Raw genomic sequence first — 23,935 nt, 5'->3', positions numbered from 1 at the left:
CTTTGGGTCACTACTCATGTTACCCATCCTACCTCAGAGAGACCATCAGAACCAACTGACTTATGAGAAAGAGCAATGGGGAGGGGGGGATCAATTTGACTGTCCTACGTGACTGGTAAGTGACCAGAAGTAGGTAGATTACAAATAGCCACAGAAAACTAAGGGCCAGAGCTGTGAAACCAATAATCTCCAGCTGTATTACTTCTCCTTTGAGGAAGGCAAGTTTGCCAGTCTATTTCTTTCAAGACTTGTGGTTAAATGGTAAGCAGTCTGTTTCTATCCCAATTGGACATTATAAAACTCTGAAACATTGAGCTTCACCTGAACCAATTCCATTTCCCATATATATATATATTTCTTGCTGTGACATCTTTATTATTATTTTAAACCTGAGGGTATAAGAAAAATAAAAGTGGCATTCCTTTTCTTCTCATTTAATTCCCTTCCACTCTCATCGGCTGCAAAATAGTAGTTATTATATTAATGAGCATGTATATTTGAAACCAGTGTGGTACAGTGGTTAAGAGCCAAGACTTATCCTCCCTTATCCTTCCGGGTGATTTTGGGAAGTTATTCTCTCTCAATCTTAGACTGGAAAGCAAAAAGAAAGCATTTATTCACTTGCACAGGGCCAACATGGCAGATTATAGTTCATAAACTTCAATAGGAGAGATATTTCATTCTGCAGTGGATTGAGTCAGGCTGATTACACATATTTTTGCCATTACTTGTAGGAAGTTAGTACCCACCCCCCTCCTAGAAGAATAAAATATCTTAGGAAATATTAAAAAAGGCAGAATATTATATTTCCCTGGATGAGAAATGGAGAAACATGTTTTGAGGACAGAACAGCTCCCTGCAGCTTCATGCTACCCCCCACCTTTGTCAATGGGCCATTAAGGCCTCAGCCAAGTTCACTCATTTCCCCCACCTTTGTCAATAGGCCAGAGGCAGAAACTCATTCTCCCCATCTTTGTCAATGGACCATCATCTGCAACACAATAGGACCCAACTAGCAACAGAAACTCACCACATGACACCAGGGAAGATTACATCAGCCATCAAGGCTATGTAAGACCCCCACCCCCTGGGAGTCTGACAACCAATCAGGATACTCTTCCTGTGCTCCAGAAAGTTCAAAGCTCAGAAAAAGCATAAAGCCAGGGAGTGCGTAGGATCTCATCCCTTTTCTGTTCAGGAACTCAAGCCATGTGATCCTGACCACCATTAAACCATCTTTCCAAGCAGCCTCCATGTTTCCAGTGTCTTTGTCCCCACTTGGAACTGAACCCATACTTTTTGGAACTTTGGTTATTCCTGTGTCTTAATCTGTATAAATTAAAACTTCTGCTGTAGGTTTCCCCTCCCCCATATTGATATAAGGGATATCAATATATTCAGAGATAACTCAGGGATATATCACTGCCAATTAGAGGGTTTTCTCCCTTTTTTAGAAGAATTTTTAACAGTTGAAGTAGAGATGGAAATGGAATGCTTCAACAGGAAATGGTAAATCAGTTAAGATTTCTGTTGATTTCATAGGAGTTTGCACAGTGGGTATCATTCCTGCAATAACTTATGTTGAAATTGTAACACTGTATTTTCACTGTACTTTCCTGTTGATTTCTGAAGGTGGTTCTTGCAAAATTTGGAGAAAACTGGTATTAGGAAGCCTACAAAGAAGACTACAAATTTCAGTTCTCTTGTTGCCATGCTATAGTCTGAGACAACCGCAAAATAGGTTCAGTTCTCAAGCTATTTGAAAGTTATTTGCCTTCCACCATAAATCAACAATAACGACAAACAACAAATGGCACTCCTTTCTACTTTTGTCTTGGCAGTTCCTTGCTAAGAAGGCATTTAGAAATCTTTGAGTGTTCCAAGATTCAAGTTCTTCAATAAAGGCTATTTTAATTTTTGTGAAAAGCACAATCTATTCATAAATGAATTTATATTATAGATGTGGTAATGTAGAAAATGATACAGATCAGGTTCATTCGTAGTATACAGTAATTCTGACGGATTTTCTTGAACTAATGAATGAATTCAGATTTAGCTATTAAACAAACTTTACACTTATCTGGATACTGCTGTGAATTTCACAACTCAGAACAGCCTGCATATTAAGAGAATTTTTTTAAAAAAAAGACCCTTCAAAATGCAGAAATACAACAGAATGGACTTTTGAGCAAAATGTGCAAATACAACATAGACCAAGAAACAAATTCATATATGCATTATGTGTTTTCACTTTCTGATTAGGGTTTCTATGTAGATGAACCTCTAAATTCAGTATACTTGAAAAAGTTGACTTAGTAAACCTATCCTTACTTCATATCAATAATCAGAAAAATTGCTCTACCAACAGAATGTGGCTCAACTGCATTTTATGGTCCAGAAAGGCTCTACAGTGCAGTTTTTCATTCACACTCACAGCTCTATGCTGTCCTCTGCTGTTTGCTTGATAAGTGTGTTGATAATTAGACACTTAGACAACCTCTGCATTCAGGAAAATCAAGGACATTGTTTTCATGTTCTAAGATCAAGTGTTTCTTGATCAGTTGCCCTAATCAGCGGTGGGTTTCATCAGGTTCTAACCAGTTCTGGAGAACCGGTAGCAGAAATTATGAGTAGTTCGGAGAACTGGTAATAAAAATTCTGACTGGCCCTGCCCCCATCTATTCTCTGCCTCCCAAGTTCCAGCTGATCAAGAGGAAATAGAGATTTTGCAGTATCCTTCCCCTGGAGTGGGATGAGAATGGAGATTTTACAGTATCTTTCCCCTGCCATGCCCACCAAGCCATGCAACATCCACCAAGCCACATCCACAGAATCGGTAGTAAAAAAAATTGAAACCCACCACTGGCCCTGATATATTAAACAGGCTGCTAATCAAGAATTCACTCCCTGCCTTCTTTATCAAGATACATTTTGTGATTACTGGGCAAACATTGTTCGATATTTTGTTATCTGCTCCCACTTTTCTGAATGTTGCTTTACTTTCTTAAGCAGAAGGCTTTTGACCTATCAGACATATCTATTCAGCTATGGAATGGCACAGAGAAACAGAAGCACACAGATTATGTTGGGGATAGGATTGAAAAATCCCAGGCATGTTATTAGGCACGCCAATTTTATCTTGCTATAAACAAATTGCCTACGGGAGAAATAAAAAAGGGGTTCCACTTGGTTGTCCACTGGAAAGCAAATAGAGCAAATTGTATCCTGTGAGTCATCATGCAAATGACATGAATTATGTATTATACAACTTTTGAAACATGGCATCAGGACATGCTGGCACAAATCATACTTAGTTTTCATCATTTGTGCAATGATGTTTTGATGTACATGGCATCATTATACTTTCCACCAGATGCTTATGAGCTTTCATTGACACAGGGGTTGATAATTGATACTTTAAATCACACTACTTATTTTAAAAATCTGTTTTTTTAATCTATTCACACAAAGGATTTCTAATTATAAATTGTAAACTGTGTGAAACAGTTTGTCAAAAAGTGGGTAAAGATTCTTGAGAGTTTGATATTTACAAATTCTACAAAAATAACTTTGGTAGCTAACAATTTTCACATTTTTACTGATGTTGCAATGCAGCCCATTTTTGAGAATTTACATTTATAGAAACTCTGTTCAAAATTTAAAATTTATGGCACAACAAAATAAAAATGTAGACTTTTTCACATACATAAATGTTTATATATTTCATAAAAATATTTGAAAATACTTTTAAATATAATAATTTATTTGTGGTAAGAATAGTAGTATAAATGTTACATGGCAGAACATCATGTGTGAATCACAGTATAAAAATTGATTTATAAGTAAAGAAAGCTTTGAAAGAATATGCTACAAAGCAGACTGAGGAGATTTATCATGATTTTAGATCTTCTAAATTGGTGGTGGATTTAAAAAAAAAACCCTAAAGGAAACGAATGTACTGGAAATAAGAAAAAGCTTGAGAATTTTTTTTAAATTTTATTTTGTCACAACAGTACACACAAGCATCAACATAAATCAGCAAAATATCATATAAGGATATATATGAGCAAAAGTATGTAATAATTGTATTAATTTGATATAATGAAAGGAAACATTAGGACAAGAACAGTAGGCACTTTTGTGCTCTTTTGCATGCCCCTTATAGTCCTCTTAGGAATGGGGTGAAGTCAATGGTAGTCAGTTTTTGGTTAAAGCTTTTGGGAGTTTCAGAAGAGACCACAGAGTCAGGCAATGTGTTCCAAGTGTTAACAACTCGTGTTACAAAAACCATATTTTCTGCAATCAAGATTGAAGCGGTTAACATTAAGTTTGAATCTATTGTTTGCTCTTGTATTATTGCGATTGAAGCTGAAGTAGTCTTTAACAGGAAGGACATTGCAATAGATGATTCTCTGTGTTAAACACAGGTCTTGTTGGAGTCGGCGGAGTTCTAAATTTTCTAATCCCAGGATTTCAAGTCTGGTGGTGTAAGGTATTTTATTGTTTTCAGAGGAGCAGAGAACTCTTCTTGTAAAATATTTCTGAACACGTTCAATTGTATTAATGTCAGAGATGTGGTGTGTTTTGTTTTGTTGATTCTAATCAGTTCAATTAAATTAAATTAAATTCTAATTTAATTAAATTAATTAATTTTAATTTTAAATTAAATTAAATTAGTTAAATTAAATTAAATTAAATCAGTTAAATTAAATTAAATTAAATTCTAATCTGTTAAATTGATTCTAATCTGAAAATGAAATATTTCTCATAAGGTAAAATATAACTTTTCCTTTCATGGAAAATAATTGCAAATCATAATTGATTTTCAGTGTTCTAAGTTATCTCTGTCTGTCTGTCTGTCTGCCTGCCTGCCTGCCTGCCTGCCTGCCTGCCTGCCTGCCTGCCTCTCTCTCTCTCTCTCTCTCTCTCTCTCTCTCTCTCTCTCTCTCTCTCTCTCTCTCTCTCTCTCTCCTTACTAGGTATTCAGTGTGAAGAATATGTATATGTGTATATTGGATAGGGAAAAGGGCAGATGGGATAACCATACAGTAGTATAAAATTGTAGAGAAGCTCCTGTATTTCTGGAGCTATTTCAAATATTTTATGAATGTAAAGTCCTGCCAGCTTCATGCTGTGAAGCTTATATCACTATCACTGTGATAACTTGTAAGGATTCCAGGTGGTGTAGAAGTTATTGCCTTATATTTCTGTTTAATGTTGTTACCAAGATTTTAACAACTACTTTGGTGAGATGATTACAGAAGATATTACCTGCAATAATTCACCCTGGACAATGTGATTTCTGGAAATGGTTCCAAATATAAAGTGATATAATAGTATGGTAAACTGATATATATATATATATGAATCTGAAGTGCTAGCTTTCTTGGAATCAAAAAAGCTTTTGACATGGTTTTTGATCTTTATATTTCCTATATAATTTATTACCTGTGGTATAATTATAATATTCATATTTTTGCAAAGGTAAATCAGAAATTATGATTGGGTGCACAGTTTTCCAAATATTTAGATTGGTTATGCCATTGAGTCCTTCCCAAGCACCTGGAACAGGAAGATATTGTTTGATTGTGTTCAAAATATCTTCATAAGATATAAGCTGTTCTGAATAAAGCTGCCTTTTGCAACTGGATGTTGGTGTTCTTGTCAATGTTGATGGTATTTGATGGTGCTTCAGATATTTTGGAATTACACCCAAGTTGTCTATTACTGTGTGCCAGGGGTGAAATCCAGCAGGTTCTGACAGGTTCTGGAGAACCGGTAGCAGAAATTTTGAGTAGTTTGGAGAACTGGTAATGGAAATTTTGAGTAGTTTGGAGAACCGGCAAATGCCACCTCTGGTTGGCCCCAGAGTGGGGTGGGAATGGAGATTTTGCAGTATCCCTCCCCTGCCATAACCACCAAGCCACGCCCACCAAGCCACACCCACCAAGCCACACCTACAGAACCAGTAGTAAAAAAATTTGAATTTCACCACTGCTGTGGGTACTATTTTTGATTTCTTTTTGCCACAGTTGTTCTACTTCTATTCACAGGTCTTTGTGTTTTATGATTTTTCTCCAGTTCCTTCTTTTCCATTCTGCTTTCTCCAGATACTGCAACATCCACTACCGAGAATTGCTTAACTTTCTTATTAACAATTCCTAAGTTTGGGTGTTATGGTGCAGATTTATTATCATTATGCAGTGTACAACTTGTCAAGGAGTTGGTGCTGGAACCCCCAGGGTATCTAATAATTTCAGATACTAATCAATAGGCATTTAAAATCTATCTATCTATCTATCTATCTATCTATCTATCTATCTATCTATCTATCTATCTATCTATCTATCTATCTATCTATCTATCTAGTATAAAACTGTATGCATTGACATTTAGCTTTTATAAATAAATTGTATTCTCTTTGCACAATATTAAACTTTTTATAAATAATATTAATTAATAGTTGATTGTGGTGAATATCATTATTTACAAAGATATTTGGGTATAAAATTTGAATGGTATTTTTGCTAATTTTTTTGGGGGAAATTTCTCAAGAAGCAAGAAAAGAGAGAAGCAATGAAACTGAACAGCTTTGATACAGAAGAATGAATATAGGAACCTACTGGTGTCAAAATTTAGGAAGTTAGGAAACCTGAAGTTAAAACTTGAATCTAAAATGGGGACAAAGAATTTTTAGAAAAAAGAAATATAAGCAGACTTTTATGCCTTCTTCCCAGTCTGATCATATACAGTCCAAGGAACTGAATGAAACCGATAAGCTAACAATTTCCTTTGACAAGCAACAGATAAGGGAACAATATATTCATATAGTTATCTTCTGCAGTGAATACATTAAATGACAATGAAATGGCTGAAAATGAAGTGTGGGCATGTAGAATGTAATGAACTGTTAAGTACAAATGCTTGCATCTTCTTTGTCTTTTTTTTCTCCTTAAAATTATTGGGAAGAATTGTACACTCCCTACACATCTATTTAAAATGTCACCCTCAGCTCACAAGGAGAATATTATAACTTAATTAGAGTAAGAAAGTTGTTAGTTTTCTTGCATCACTAATAGAGACTGACAGAAAATTAGAAATAGAATTCAGAGTGGCAAAGATTAAGGAAAAAATACCAGGCTGAGAGCAACTGTATTAGGAGGAAAACTAAAAATGCTTGTTTAAAAATGAACTCACACACATCCATTGATTATATTAGCATTGAACCAGTGGTGAAATGCAAAATTTGTTACTATGGGTTGGTGGTGGGGGAAGTAATATGACTGAGTGGGCGTGGCCAACTTTTTTATTTATTTTTAAAAGCATTTTTTTACAATCTCTTCAAGAGATTGTAGAAAAAATGCTTTTAAAAGGCTCTGATGATCCCAGCTGAGCCGCACTATCATCAGAGATTATTTTTTTACTTTTAAAAATATTTTTTCAGCCAAAGAAAAAATGCTTTTAAAAGTAAAAAAAAAGCCTCTGATGATCACGTGGTTCAGCTGGGCATGGGGGGGCGGCAGGGATTTTTGCTACCGGTTCTCCGAACCACCCGCCACCATCACTACTGGATTGGGCAATCTGGTCTGAACCGGGAGCATTTTACCCCTGCATTGAACTCATGACATGCCTACTCTGGGTAATTCAACATGGCTGACTTATTAACCTAATTTTCTGGCTTTACACAACATATTTTATCACAACTTAGATATTAAAGGTGAATTTATACAATAGTTATTAGACTAAAATGTGGTTGCCTACTTTGTGGTTCACTTCGTTGTGGAAATGCAACTCAAGTAATGTAAGCATAGCCTAATGCAAAAATCAATAGGAGCAGAGACCACATGAAATACAAATCAACATTTCAGACTGATAAATGAATTATGAAGTTACTTTGTGGGTTTATTGTTAACCTATAAAAAGAAAAAAAATGCAAAAAATTGCCATAGAAAAAGACTTATTTTTTTTCTTTAAAATGCATTGTAGAGAGCCAGCTATTAAAAGGTCATGTCTATATCTAGTTTTATACTGCTCGCTCCTTAGAAATGTATGAAACCTCTCAGAAATATGAGCCATGTACATGATGCTGGACCTTGGGATTAGAATCAACTGGATGAACAATTCAGATTTATCATGTTACGAATGGAGAAAAATGTTAATAGTAAATAAGTATGTAAGTAAGTAAAAATTCATTATTGCAACCATAATCATAACAATATACCACAGTATGAAAGACAATAAAGTAATAATATAATAAGAATATAATATAAAGTAATCAGGGTGTTAGATATAAGGTTAAAAGAAAGTAAAGCCAGAGTTACAACTAAAAATTTAAAATTTTCTTTCCAAATTTAAATGACAGAAAAGCAAAAGAGCTTGAAATACAAATTCAAATACAACTATCAAAAAGATAGTTCAGTTATTTGAATATTTTACTATCTTTCTCAATGTAAGAATTTTAAGTCCCGCTGATAGTTGATCACTATTATAAATTCCAAGAAAATGGTGTGAGGAATACATTAAATACAGTTTCTGTTACATGGTGAAGGTTATTCCTTCAATTTAAAAAGGTTGGATATATTATTTAATATTAAATGATGACTTTCAGATATTGAAGTTTTGCCTGCATCTAAAAAAGTAGCATGTTAAACATGACAGCTACAGTCTAAAATCAAATCCATTTGATTCAGGTCACATGAAGGGCTCATTTTAAATGAACAGGTGCCTCAGAGATATATCAACATTATTTCATCTTCCATTAAGAAATAATAACAGAGAAAGGAGGAAGCAAATCCATACTTCTTAAAGCATATTCTCTTCCAGAACTGTGCAATGCAGGTGTTGGTATGGTAGAAATGCAAATGGTCTCTCAAAATTATCTATCCCATTTATGTGCAGATGAATTTGGGAAATCATTTAATTTTTCCAAGTCTTTCTTAGATATGAGTCACAGTAGTGACTTACTAGCAGTAGTGTTTTTTTATTATTATTATTCTTGCTTTCTGATAACATGATTGAAAACAGCAGCAACACGGCCTTAATGTGAGGAAGAAAGGAAGGGAGGGAGGGAGGGAGGGAGGGAGGAAGGAAGGAAGGAAGGAAAAGGTGGCAATTATATTTTTAAAAAAGTATTCCCTGATGTACTTTTCCCTTGGACAAAGTAAGAAATCACAGATTTTCACACACATCCCAACTACATGTTTCAATAATTTCATATCTTTCCTTGGATTGTATGATCCAAGTAGTACCCATCATCTTTATATCTTTGCCATCACTTCCCTTAATTTCATTAAAGCCCAAGAACTTCTCGGGGAAAAATGTGACTGTTTTTACAAGTTCAAACCTGGTGTATTTCAAACTATTGCAGTTGAGTTTAATGGTTCCTTAAAAGAATAGAATTTTAGAATTTTTTATTGGCCAAGTGTGATTGGACACACAAGGAATTTGTCTTGGTGCATATGCTCTCAGTGTACATAAAAGAAAAGATATGTTCATCAAGGTACAACATTTACAACACAAATGATGGTCAATATATCAATATAAATCATAAGGATTGCCAGCAACAAAGTTACAGTCATACAGTCATAAGTGGAAAGAGATTGGTGATGGGAACGATGAGAAGATTAATAGTAGTGCAGATTTAGTAAATAGTTTGACAGTGTTGAGGGAATTATTTGTTTAGCAGAGTGATGGCCTTCGGGAAAAAACTGTTCTTGTGTCTTGTTGTTCTGGTGTGCAGTGCTCTAGAGCGTCATTTTGAGGGTAGGAGTTGAAACAGTTTATGTCCAGGATGTGAGGGATCTGTAAATATTTTCACTGCCCTCTTCTTGATTCGTGCAGTATACAGGTCCTCAATGGAAGGCAGGTTGGTAGCAATTATTTTTTCTGCAGTTCTAATTATCCTCTGAAGTCTGTGTCTTTCTTGTTGGGTTGCAGAACTGAACCAGATACATTGGTAACTGCATGATGACTAAAGCTGTAGAAGGCTACAACTTAAGAGCCTAAAAAAGGCTGGCAAGGTTCTAATGAATTATTTGATTTGGAGCACATTAGAACTTTCGGGTAATTGTTTACCAGTAATACTTTCCTTTGGTTTTTTTTGTGTTTTTTTTTTTGTTTTTTTATTCAAAAAGTTTTACAAAAAAACTTTTTCCCCCCCTTTCCCCAACCCCTCTCCTTCACAAACCCCTCCCCTCCCCTGGCTTCCCGGAACAAACACAAGGTATAGTTAAAAATAAAACAACCATATGCTAAAAAAAATTTTTTCCCCAAAACTATTATACCAATTCTCCCTCTCTAGCTCTGACTTCCTCCTTACATAACCAAAATCCTTCAAAAAATTAACAACACAATGGTAAGTAACAGTAATAAAATATATAGATTAGTAGAACAAATTAATCCTAAAATATTTAAAACCAGCTAAAGCATAAAAATCCAATCCAATTCAGAGAATATCTCCCTTATAACTTCTATAACCATATAATTTTCCCCCCAAGTCTTTCTTACATAAGATCTTTCGAGAATATTCTATTTAAAATTCAATACAACAGATTATAGAATTTCAATACAGGGAAATTACAATATCTGTTCAACTTTAGTCCTTCCTCGTCAAAATCCAGTATAAATCCAAATATCTAGTCTTTTATGTTGGTTATAAAACATATAATTAACCCATTTCTTCCAAATCTTCCTTACGTATTGTCTTTCAGAAAGGCTAAAATCTTTTTCTGTTAATATTTCAAAAAAAAAAATTATTTCAAAAATGATACTTTTGTCTCTTGCCATTTTTGATGCATTAGTCTCTGTCTTTCCTTCATTACTCCTTTTGAAAAGTCAGTCACAATATTTCCTAATAGTTCCTTATGTCCAAGAATCCACGAGTTACTGCCGATATTCCTCAATCCGAAGAGAACTCTTGGAAAGCATTAACCCTGTGAATTTTTCGATTTCGGGAGACAGCCTCCTGTAGCACAACTTCAGGCTTTTCATCCAAACTTTTTAAAAAAGGCTTCTTTACATCCATTCCATATTCCAAGTCCTGATTACTTTGGTTAATTTCCTCCAAACTCTCATCCAAAACGCCTCCATTTTTTCCAATTCGTATTGTTGAATAATTAAATACATTCTTTCTGTATAATCCTGTATAAAGTCACGAATCCATTCTTCTGAAAAAACCTTCATGGCAAAGTTCTTGCTGAAAATCCCCTTATAAAATACTTAAACAAACTAAAATAATCCAACAATCCACAGTCCAGTACAATAAGATAAAATCTCCATTCAGTTTCACTTTCTCAACAAGCAAAGCCATTTTATTTCATTGTGTTGATTGTAGATGAGAGAAAAAAATTATTATTTTAAAAGAAAAAATAGAAGTCAGATTTAATACTTGCAATTTAAATGACTGATCTCCTGTGTTTTATTCCGTCTGCTTATAAATATCCATAACAATCAATTGAAGCAGAAGTGGTCGCTCTCTTCTCTGTCTGCTTAAAGCAGAAACACACTGGGGCTGGAGCTTTGCAGAAGGAATTCCAGGGAACTTTCCCTTTCGAGTTCCCCAAACGGGGCCTCTAGAGAGAGCTCTACCCTTCCCTCTTCTGCTCTTTCCCTTCTCCTTACCGGGGAAGGTACTTTCAGCCGTTGATTTCGCTGGCTTTTACAGAATCCCAGCGCGGGCGCCCTTAGGGCGTCCTTCGGAGAGAGCGGAGCCACCAGAAGCTCATACTTTCCTTTGTCACTTCTGCTCATGAGATAAGTGCTCAGTGAGAATAGATTTAATGATAAATTAATGCATTATGGTATATAATTTTGATTGTAATCAATCGTGATTTAAATAGAATTCATGTAATTGGTAAGTAATTATTTACCCTAGATTAGATGGCAGTATGGTTTATTTGTAACATGGATATTGTCATCCGGTAATGCTAGTATACTAGTATTTGAATAACAGATGTGACCATTCATTTACTAAGGGGCAGATAGCACTGCTGTATAAAGTTTTATTTAGAAGGTAATTTTAGATATGATAAAAATAAAAGAAACATCCCTGTTTCCATATTCATAAATAGATTTTAAGGAATTCAACATATGCCTTAGAATTATCTTTTACAAACCAAATGGATGTTTAATTTGGTAAGAGTATAAAGCAAACAAATTTTGAAAGATAGGGGCAATGCTAAAGCTATAGACATCTGATTATTATCCATGGCTATTTGGAGGAAGCTCCGAAGTATTTGTTTAGTGAAAATTTAGTTGAGATCTATGAAAGCATTGATCAAAGAAGTAGGTTCAACAAAGGTAATGATTCCATGTTGTATCACTATCTGTGTCACCAACATAGCTACTATGGAATCATGGAACCTCTCCATGTTCAGAAAGAGAAGAAAAAAGAGAAAGAGAGATATAGTAACTCAGATCAGAGCTCAGTTCTATAATTGTCTTGGAATTTTTGTTAATTGTCTAAAGTAGAAGAAATTTTAAAAGTCAAATACATGCAAATATATGCTTTGCATTTTTGAAGTTTTGAAATGATCAGCCTAGAATGATAATATCTATATTTTAAGGGTTTAAAGGTTGGCACAATCGATTAAACAAAAACATTGGATTAGATTAAGTATCTTGGGTTCAGCAACACAACAGTTCAAGTTCAGAATTGTTACAATTCTTCCTCCAGGTTTCCTGTTTCACTTTACAAATGTGTTCAGATGCACATAGCAGCTTTTGGGTGGTGATGGGTGAGTGGGATGCAATTGTCTATAGAGGAAAAGGTGAGGTAAGGCTGAAGAAAGCAGGATATATCATGAACAGAATCATATTCACAAACTCTGAAGCCAAGCCATTTATGTCTGATCATCTAATTATTTTTAATTGGCTTTCCAATCATTTTACAGACATCAAAATAACAACAAAAATTGTAGATGAAATGGAGAAATGAGTTTAGCATATAAATAACTTCAGACCAAAGTTGAAATGAATCATAATATTGGCAAGCAATTCTACATTATTATTTCTAGACTTCCATAATGTAGTGAAAGGTTTCACATTGCCAGAAAGACGTTTTAGGTTTGTATTTCTTCCCAGATGCTTACAGAAGAAATCATATTAAGAATCTGACAATATTCCAAAAGCTGAAAAGGAACACATTTACAATCTTTATTGGTTTTACAATTTGTTTGTTAAAAAAAGAAATTTTACAACCATCAGAAATTTGCCCTAATTTGTCCTTTTTTATATTCTGAAATCATATAAGCTTTTTTGGACAATATTAATATTAGTAATTAATATTGCATGGACAATATTAATATTTAGTATTAGTATCAGGTAGAAGCACTTTTAAGTATATACGAACCATAGTGGCACAGAGGTTACAATGCAGTACTGCAGACTATTTCTGCTGGCTGCTGGCTGCCTATAGTTTGTCAGTTGGATTTCCACCGGCGTAAAATTGGAAGTGTCTTGGCGACGTTTCGATGAAGTTTCATTCGTCATCTTCAGGCTTCAGCTTCGTGCTTCTGGGAGCAATAGGTTGAGAGTATCTTGGCGATGTTTTGACGAGGTCTCACTTGTCATCTTCAGGCCGGTGCCTATGGCTTCTTGCCCGTGCAAGCAAAGCATGGTCAGAGCTGCTGTGTCTCCATGGTATTTGATAGACAAAATCTGCCCAGCCAAATATTTTGGACAAACTAATAGGAGAATAAATGCACGCATTGCAGAACACAAGAGAAATAGAGAAACACCCCCGCAACATGAACAAACGTGATGATACCTCCCATCTACCGGACATCTGGAAACAAGCCCTAGTCAACAAATGAGTCCCAGCCATGAAAATTGACACCAGACCCAGGACAACACATGACACCACCACCAAACATCCTCACCAGATTCAAACCCAAACCCATCCCACAGACAAAATACAACCACCATCCAGAAGCCAGACCATGTTGGCACCACCGGCTGCTGCACCCCCCTCCGATCCCCACACAAAGCAACCTGACAAACACCATGAATACATGACAAGACCTCAAACTCGGAGCCAAACCAAAATCTGGGATGCTGCATCACAGCCATCTGCTCAGGACATTACATCACAGAACTCAAGAGGTCACAACACCAAAACCCAGGATGTTAAAGCACAAGACTCAGGAGGTCACATTACCAGAATTCAGGACGTTTCCACTCAGCCAATTACCCAGGTTGTTACAACACAAAAGACTAATGGGCACACAACTAGGACCACACCTAGACAGGATGCTATGAAACAGCCGACTAATCTGCAAACATCCACCCCAACTACCAATCAAGATGCAACCACACAGCCAAACAACCCACTTACAGCAACAAAGCCAATACTCCACACCTCCCCACCAGTATTTATGGAGAGACAGCAGCTCTGACCATGCTTTGCTCACACAGGCACAAAGCCATAGGCAACGGCCTGAAGATGATGAGTGAGACCTCGTCGAAAAGTTGCCAAGATACTCTCAACCTTACATGGGAAAAGACCCAAATACGCCAAGACCTACATACCTATACCCATGAAAACCTACGAACATATATATATATATAATAACCAAAGACCTACATACAAACACCCACGAAAACCTCAGAAAACAAATATATGTGTGTGTGTGTGTGTGTGTGTGTGTGTGTGTGTGTGTGTGTGTGTGTTTGTAGGTCTTTGGTTATTCAGGTTTTCTCCCGCATAAAATTGGAAGTGTCTTGGCGATGTTTCGACGATGTTCGTCATCTTCAGGCTGGTGTTATCAGCTTCGTGCTTCTAGGAGCAATTGTTTTTACTTCCAATCTTACACGGGAAAAGACCCGAACATACCAAAACCTGCATACATATACCTGTGAAAACCTATGAATATATATATATTCATAGGGACTTGTTTGTCAATAAGGTCGGGTTTCCAAATGGCTGGTAGGTTTGATGAGTTTGATCATCTCATCAAACGAGATGATACCTCCTGCCTACCAGCCATTTGGAAACCCGCCCTTATTGACAAACGAGTCCCTAAAAGTTTCTTGAGAACAACCAAGCCCCCACCCAAACAGGCCACAACCCCAGCCAATCAGAGCACAGCCAAGCTCCCACCCAATCAGTTCAAACCCCCACTAGCAGTTAAAAAGGAAGAAACAGCTGCAATCGCACATTGCTCCCAGAAGCACAAAGCTGAAGCCTGAAGATGACGAATGAAACTTCGTCGAAACGTTGCCAAGACACTTCCAATTTTACGCGGGAGAAAACCCGAATAACCAAAGACCTACATACAAACACCCGCGAAAACCTCAGAAAACATATATATATATATATAGTCTATATATATATATATATATATATATATATATATATATATATATATATATATATATATATATATATATATATATATTTGTTTTCTGAGGTTTTCACGGGTGTTTGTATATAGGTCTTTGGTTGTTCGGGTTTTCTCCCGTGTAAAATATATATATATATATATATAGTCTCACTGTATGCATATATACCCAAACACATTTGAACTACGGCTACAATGTATAATGAATTAAACACAAAGAATTGCATTTTTTTAGCTCATAGATTATTTTTGTATTGCTAATAGAAGGCTTGGAAACTTGAAAATGTCCGATTTAGTTACATCATAAATTAAATTGGGTTTTAAAAAGAATTCTATAAAACAGCAAACTTCCATACTGTTACCAGAAATGAAGAATGGTTGAGTCTGTATAGATATCAAGAGATGAGGAGATATTTAATTTATCAAATTGTTTTTGAAATATGCTTCCCATGTTTTTAATTATCCATATTAGAGGCATTCTTTAGATATTGGAAAAAATTTTTAATATTCAGTCAAATGTATTTACTGTGGAGTAAATTTTACTCAACAGTGCACAAGTAGGAACTACTGATCCAGGAAATCATTTTAGGAGATAATAAAACTTTGCACATTTCTAATTTTGTTTTCTTCCTACTCACAAATCACTTCTTGGAAAGGTTGATATAGTTGTTTCATTACCTAGCAAATTCAGGATTATTTCAAGTTACCATGCAAATGCCAGAGAAAGTGCTAAAAATGGACTTGAGTTAATATTTATCATTTTCTTTTCAGGTACGCCTTATCTTCATAACTGATTAATGCCTGGGAACAGTTGGTCCTAATAAGTCATTTGAATTTGCTTTGATTAAGGGGAAGTTTGATTTTTTTAAAAAAAATCACATGTTGGAAGCTGCACTATCACTCAGGAAACAATATATATATTTCATAAGAGTTGCACTTAAACTGATCTCATTTAGGTAGGAAAGTTAATACTAGAAAATCTTTTCACTATTGAGTTTTATTCCGTTTCTATCCCCTTTCTCTGACAATTACTCATGAATTGTACTTTAAATAACACTAAAGATTAGCCAGTCATAAGTAGTGCCATAAACATTGTCAAGTATCTTAATGCCTGATATCATTTTATGCTGGCAGAGCTGGAATATTTGCTTTAGTATTGCAGACCTTAACACAACTTACCCATAACCAGAAACACTTCTGCATAATTAGGGCACCGTCTACTACTGGACTGAGTTCATACAGGACATGGCCAAATTAAATGATGCTCCTCTGAAACAGACCGTTCTGAACTACTTTGAATTATTGTTACAATTTTAAAAATTAGAGACTGTGAGATTAGATGTGCCCAAATGTGTGTGTACACGCATGTGCGTGCGTGCATGCATGCATGCATGTGCACGTCTATGTATAAACTCAAAGGGTTTAAGAAAATTATCATGATTGGGACATGATGGAGAGCCTAATTTGTGATTTGCTAGTGATATAGAAAGTATTCTGAAAACCATATATTACAGAACTTGTTAATTAATTCAGTGTTCTGTAATATATGAAGGCAAACAAGATCCAGGCAGAAGAACATCATGGCTTCAAAACCTAAGGGACTGGTTTGGACAAAACTCAGCAGCATTTTTTCATGCGGCTGTTGACAAAAATAGGATTGCCAACATGATTGACAATGTCCAATGACGGATATGGCACAAGAAGAAGTTCTATAATAATTCTCTGACCCAGAAACAGAAACTTCATTAGCCATCTGTGGTACCTAGAAGGTCTTTTGTGGAAGTCCTGAAAGTTCAAGTCTTTCTGCTGTGCTATGATTCATATTTCCTAGTTGTGCTTTCTGATGTAGTGTTAACTACATGGTTTGTTACACCATAGTTGCTTCAACTTAGCTGGATAATTTCTAAAGAGAAAAAATGATACCCATCTTCCTATTCCTAGTTTGAAGTGTCTGTCTGTCTGTCTGTCTCTGTCTCTCTCTCTGTCTCTCTCTGTCTCTCTCTCTGTATGTGTATGTGTATGTGCGTATACAAGCTTAACAAGTCATTTTCAAAAATTCATCTAATTCTGCAAATATAAAAGATATAACTAGTTGTTGATTTCCAATAGTACCAATCTAAAATTCAGAATCATGACTTTTCTGACTTGACCTGAAGTAATGTGACTTGTTCCTGTTGTTGATACATATTCTTGATGAAAACAGTGCACTAAAGTTATTTTTTACATGGATATTGTTCAAAATATTAATACAATGCCCATAAGAGAAAGCAAGTATTTTACAATATAAAATATTTTAGTAAACCATAAACTAAAAGCAAACATAAAAACAAATGACTTAACTTTTAAAAGTATTAATGGTGGCTATGAATAATAAAGCAAGTATCCTGAAATGTGTGTATGTGTGCGCTACTAATTGTATGCTAGTTTGTTATTTGTCTGTTTCTCCTTTTTTTACAGGGGCATATTCAGGAGTCTCTTCTCTCATTTTCTCTTATGACAATAATTATTTGGAGTAGTTTGGACTGAGAAAGAATGAATTGGTATAATTCCATGGCTTTGATTGAAGCTGAACCTATATAAAGTCAAAATTAATATCAAACTTAAACATTATCAAACTTTCTTGGCAACAACAGCACCTAATAATAACTTCAGAACTTTTGATAGCTACCGCTGTTATGCTGCTATGTGTGAATAGATGGGCACATTATTGAGTTTATTACTAATGTTTAGTTGTGGTTGTCATTATTTAGTTCTAAATTTCTATTGTTGATTGAGCGTCTCAGTAAATGTGGTTAATGATCCTAGAAAGTCACACACACAAAATTGTTATACACACACACATTGGCTGTACACACACACACACACGCACACACATTGTAACAATTTGATGGAAATGATTTTTGTGAAATTTCAGTTTCATTCAGAGTTTGGGATTAGCTCTTATTCTTCCCCATTCACCTTGACCTTCTCTAATAACTATGAAGTTAATACCGAGTTTATAAAGCAGCTATTATTTACTTAATGGCCCATAACAGCTTCCATAGAGAATTTATATTTCACAGATCATTGATTTGATGGATCATGACAGGTCTTTTGAAGATGTTCTGGTCTACTGGGTCATTACGGACACTCTGCCTAGGCAGTAAATCTGTGTCCTAAATACCCTGGTAACCATTTTTCTGAAAGCATTTTAACAAAACACCATCAAACTAAACAGCAAAGGCTAGATTCTTCACCTTGCTAAGTTTACACAATTTTGACACAATTGGCATACTTTGCCATCTATCCAATTCCATCCAATATGAGGAGACAAAAAAAAAAAGAAAAGAAAAAAGAACGGATGCTAAAATCCAGTGTTACATTGAAAGGAAAGATTGGTAAAAATGCTTTCTGTACTCCTCTAATCCCTGGCCCCCATTTTAAATCCTAACACAGCTGCAGTATTTGGCATACTGCTAGTCAGGAGTAAAACTTGGAATTGTGAACTTCAAATCATGAGATCATTTGCAAACGTATTTCTTTTTTCTTTTCTTCAGCTTTAATTGTAATTCTTTTAAGGGCATGTGTTTACTACTATAGAAAGAGCTAAGCAATATTCAAAAGGACAAAGTGACAATAAACTCCCCATTGATAAATGCTTTTTTCAGGCCTGCTGAAATTATTTTTTCTATATGTATTGACTTGTAATTTGTTCAGCTGATATTTTTTAGGCACACTCTGTCATAAACACTAGAGTAAATGTCCCTGCTAGATGAGTGGTATTTAACCAGTCAAAGGTCAATGCAAAACTTTTCTTTTTCACCATTGTTTAACAAATGGATCAAAGAAATAACATGGCATCCCACGGAAAATGTGAAGCCAGTGTTACATATAAAAATATTATATATGTGTGTGTGTGTGTGTCTGTGTCTCTGTGTGTGTCTCTGTGTGTCTGTGTCTCTCTGTGTGTGTCTATAGATATAGTGTCTCTAAAATTTATTATAGAATCCAGTATTTGAGTCAAGCTCCATTAGTTTACAAATGATCTTACAATCTCTGTAGAAAAAAATAAGAAAAAGAAAGACTAAATCACAAAGATCACCTCTCATCTCCCCTTATGGTTGATAATTTCTCACCAATGTAATGTCAGTAATCTATTCAATATTCGCCTGAAAAAGTAAAAAGGCCTGTACTCATAACCTTCTCCATGGAAACAGTCTAGCTCCTTTTCCATTTATGTGAAAGTGACCTATTCATCGAGATTGGAGAAAATCAAAGCTTTAGGGGCATGCTTACAATCTAAAATTTTGTAATAGAAGTTAAGATATAATTTGGGGTCATATGCCGAATAAAAGAAAAAAAAACAATAAATAAATGTATGATCCCTCCTGGGCAGCCTTCAGCTTTTGAAAGTTTCATGAGATCCATTCTAAATTCCATTCAAGATACAGTTAACAAGCTTTTTAAAGGTAATGGTGAGTTAAACTTTGCTTATGGGTTATTTATTCTTTAGGGAAAAACTATAAAGAATAAAAGCTTTCATGCCAGTTTAGGACATAACATTCAGGGTGCAAGGAATTGAACAAAAATACAAATTATTTATTAGTTATTACTAGCATCAGGAAAATCAGAAGATTCAGGCAGTTCAAATGATTACAAAGATTTATTGCAAGCTTAAGCTCTCTACAAGAATCTGAGCTACTAACAGTCAAACAAAATGAGTGGGAATTAAGTAGGTATTCAAGGTGGACTGGACTTAGATCTCTTGCAGGCTTGCAGGGACTCTTGACTTATGATACATTTGACCCCTCCCTCAGGCTCAGCTTGGTCCTTTCCTACATTAGTAAGATCTTTGTGGTACAACAATGGTGAGGAGGCAGTATCCATCATAAAGTGCTATTTCATGTCCCCTTAGATTTTATCTCATTACTTTTATCAATTTTTCTTTCTTTTTATTTCCCTTTGCCTCATTGCCAATGTGACAACCTTTGTAAATACCAGAGTATAAAGAAATTAGAGAAATTCCACCTCTTCTGTACATATAATCATGCAAAAATGTACAAGAAAATTAACTTGAGTCATGTTCCCAAAAATTCACATTTCATCATTTTGACAAAATCTTATCTAACTATCACTATCCTAGTTTAGCAGTATTTCAAATCTTAACAGTAGTGATAAAAGTTAACATTTGATACCTGCAATTTATTTTGAGTGGTGCCTATTCATTCAGAGAGATAAAAGCAGCATTCATGTTCAATGCAACTTGAAGGATATGAGTAGCTTAATATAATTTAAGGTAAAGTATTTCTCAAATTTTATTGTTCATCTTTGGAAGAAAGGTCATAATTTTTCTTATTATGTCAATTTTAATTACTCAAATTACAAGCCACTAAAATAGAGGTTATCTTGCAAACAATGAGTCCTTGAACTGTAGATGTGTTGATAATATTTTATAATATTTCACTGGCTTAAGTATTATTACCACAGATAGAGTTGAAATTTATGGACTAATTATGTAGCAACTAACTCATGATGAATGCATGCAAAATCAAAACAAGATAGAATGAACAGAAAAAAATGATGGAAGGGTATGAGAAAACTATTAACGAAGAGCTTGAAAACCATTGCAAGTAATTATATTTGCAAAAGAAAACAGTGTTTAGTCTGGGAAGTTTTCAAGTCAGGTACTTTGAACCAACACAAAAGAAACTCAAATGAGCTATTTTATTTCATATTGATTGACTTGGTTCTTATAAAACTGTGTTCTCAGCTACAAAGCCATCTGTTACTATTAGCTACTAAACAGTACAATTCTCTGACTTTATAAGGTGTTTAGTCATAAAACTGTAATTGAAGAACACTAGCAATTTAGAAACATGAATTCAAGAAAATTCTTAGTAAGACAATAATTATTCAATACATGTTAACTTTGGAATAACAACATATGGATATAGGTAAGGTTTAGCAACAGGAATGAATGTTAAACTCAGAGAAGAAAGAGGAAGCTATTAAAACTTAGAAGTATGCAGTGCAAACATTAATCTTTTTGACAAAATTGTTATGTTTACCATGAGTGATTAATCTTGAAATAAATATTGTATTCATATTATGAAATTATGTGTGTTTGATTAAATCTGATATGTTATTCCCTGTGCTTTATTATGGAAGGGAAAGCCATTTTTTCATATTTATTCTCAATTTTTATTGACTTGTTTTTATATTCTATATTTTACATATTCCCTTTCCCTTTAAGGACAAGGACAGATAGCCTGAAAATTATCTTCCTGGCAGTGCACCAAGACTAGCATTTTAGGGCTGGATGCTTTTTGCAGCTCTAGGAAGGAATAAGCAAACAAAGACAATCAGGAAAGGAAAGGAGCAAACTAAGGACTTTTCTGAGTATTGTCTGCCTTTGCAAAAGAGAAAAGCAGAGAGATCATGCATTAAATTGTAATGTAGTTTTCCAAAGTTCTGAAATACTGTGATCGTTTAAAACTACAAGAAAATCTGCTTTCGTTTTGTATACCACTTCATTCAATATGCACAATTGGTATGCATCTTCTCCACAATCTATACAGTTTTGAAAGTGACTTGTACCAATATATGCATTTTTATCACTTTTATCAACAAACATAGTTAATGCATTCTTATGTTAAGGAAAGAAGTGTTAAGGCAGCCTTCATGAATAAGTGGTGGATTTTTTTTTTCCTGATTAGAGTATTTCATTTGAAAACAAATCCATGATGGATATCCTTCTTTCCCCATACCAAATTATAACTATTTGAATTTGGGAAAATCAGACCTGTACCAAATTTTTATTTAGAATAAATAACCCCCAGTGTTATGGCTCCAGTCCCCCCCCCGGGCCTGACCCTCTGTCTGAAAGTGACTCAGGGAGTGAGGAGGAAGGGCCATCAGGGCTCCCTTCTGCAGGGCCGGCCTCTCTGGCTCAGCTCCAGGAGCCAGAGGCAGGCCAGGTGGAGGAGGTGACGAGGACTCTGTCTCCTCTATCTCCCCCCGTCCAGGAAACGCTTTCAGACCCAGCTGTGGACAATCAGCCCTGGTGAGATCCCAGGTTTTATAGACAAGAGAGGCGGGAACAAGAGAAGTAGGGGTGGGGCAGGCCTAGAAAGTGCTGAGTCAAGGAGCCATACCCCACAGGGTATAAAAGCAGGAGGGGCTGCTATACTACTTCGTGACGAACAAATCAACTGACTGGAGAACACTTGAGCTGAACTATCTGACTGAGCATTTGGCCTGGATTGCTGTTTGTTCCTGACTTCCTGGTTGCTCTGGTAACGAGCTTTGTGACGCTGGCATCAAGGACGTAAGAAAACCTTGGCAGACGAACGCTGGTTTGCTGCCAGAGCTGATAGTCGCCGTGGACTAAATTGCTGGCTAATTGAGTCAGTTCGCGTGCCTCCCAGACTGAGGTGGGGGACAGAACACCCACCCCAAAATAATCACATTTTATTGAAAATATGTAAAGAAATTTCTTGCATAGTTTTTACCAACATTTTCTGGTTCAAATGTATTGCCATTTGTTTTGAGATGATTGTGATATTTTGAATCATCCAAGTGGTTTTTAAACTATGATTTTTGGTGATATCATATGCAAAGTGAATATGACTTGATGTTTATACCAGTAACAAGTAAAAAACATATTGAGAGATGAATGAATGGCCAAATATTTGTTGTACATCATATAACACATACACAAATTGATCCAAATTATTGAATATATGTGAGTGTGCATGCACGCACACACACATCAGCCTCAAAGAAGATAAGATGGTCTTCAACATATGCTGATAACTTTATGTAGCTTTATGGCAGAGGCATTCTAACACATTTCCCTTAAAAAATATTAAAGTTTCTTTTCAATATTATGTTTTAAATGTGAAACTGAAAACATAAACTCAAAGGCACATTAAAATTGAATTTGCATATAGACTTAAATCTCTCCACTCCAACTATAATTTGTATGAAGTAAAAAATAAAGTCACTTTTAAGTCAAGTTGACTATGGGCATATTCATATCATTCTTTGGCAGCAGAATATGAGAGTTTTCATGTTCTTACATGTTTGCCAATGCTTTTCAAAGAATGTTTCTTCAGCATGCAATTTCCTAGTAGTGTTACATCTAAGCAAAACCAAAGCCTTTGTTTAGCTTTTCAAGATAACCCAAGTCAGTTAAGTGTTAAGGGGCACATCTTATATGTCTTCATCTTAAAGCAGAATAAGACCTAAGATGAATAGACCTGTCAACTCACATTTTGCTGAAATGGTTTAATGCGCAGCAATCAAGTACCTTAACATTTTTTCTTTCGTATTATATATATATATACCAGTATATGCTCATGTCAGTGTTGTTTATGCAAGAAAGAAAATAGAAGGATAGTATTTCCTCAGGTCATTCTACATTCTGTTTCAAGTGGATTCAAATTACAAATCCAAGGAATATAACCTACAAGCTGTCAATGTATAAAAATATTAGAAAAAGTAGGATTTCAATTTTTCTAAATCTTATTACTAAATATAAACTAGTTCTAGAAGGATGCTAGTTTTATTCTGGAGAGATTTAGCTTCTCCACAAGGTAAGAACATTTAAATCTTCT

The sequence above is a fragment of the Ahaetulla prasina genome, chromosome 5, assembly GCF_028640845.1.
Source record: "Ahaetulla prasina isolate Xishuangbanna chromosome 5, ASM2864084v1, whole genome shotgun sequence".
Taxonomy (NCBI): Eukaryota; Metazoa; Chordata; class Lepidosauria; order Squamata; family Colubridae; genus Ahaetulla; species Ahaetulla prasina.
The sequence above is the reverse complement of the archived record's forward strand: the minus strand, read 5'-3'. Positions refer to the sequence as shown.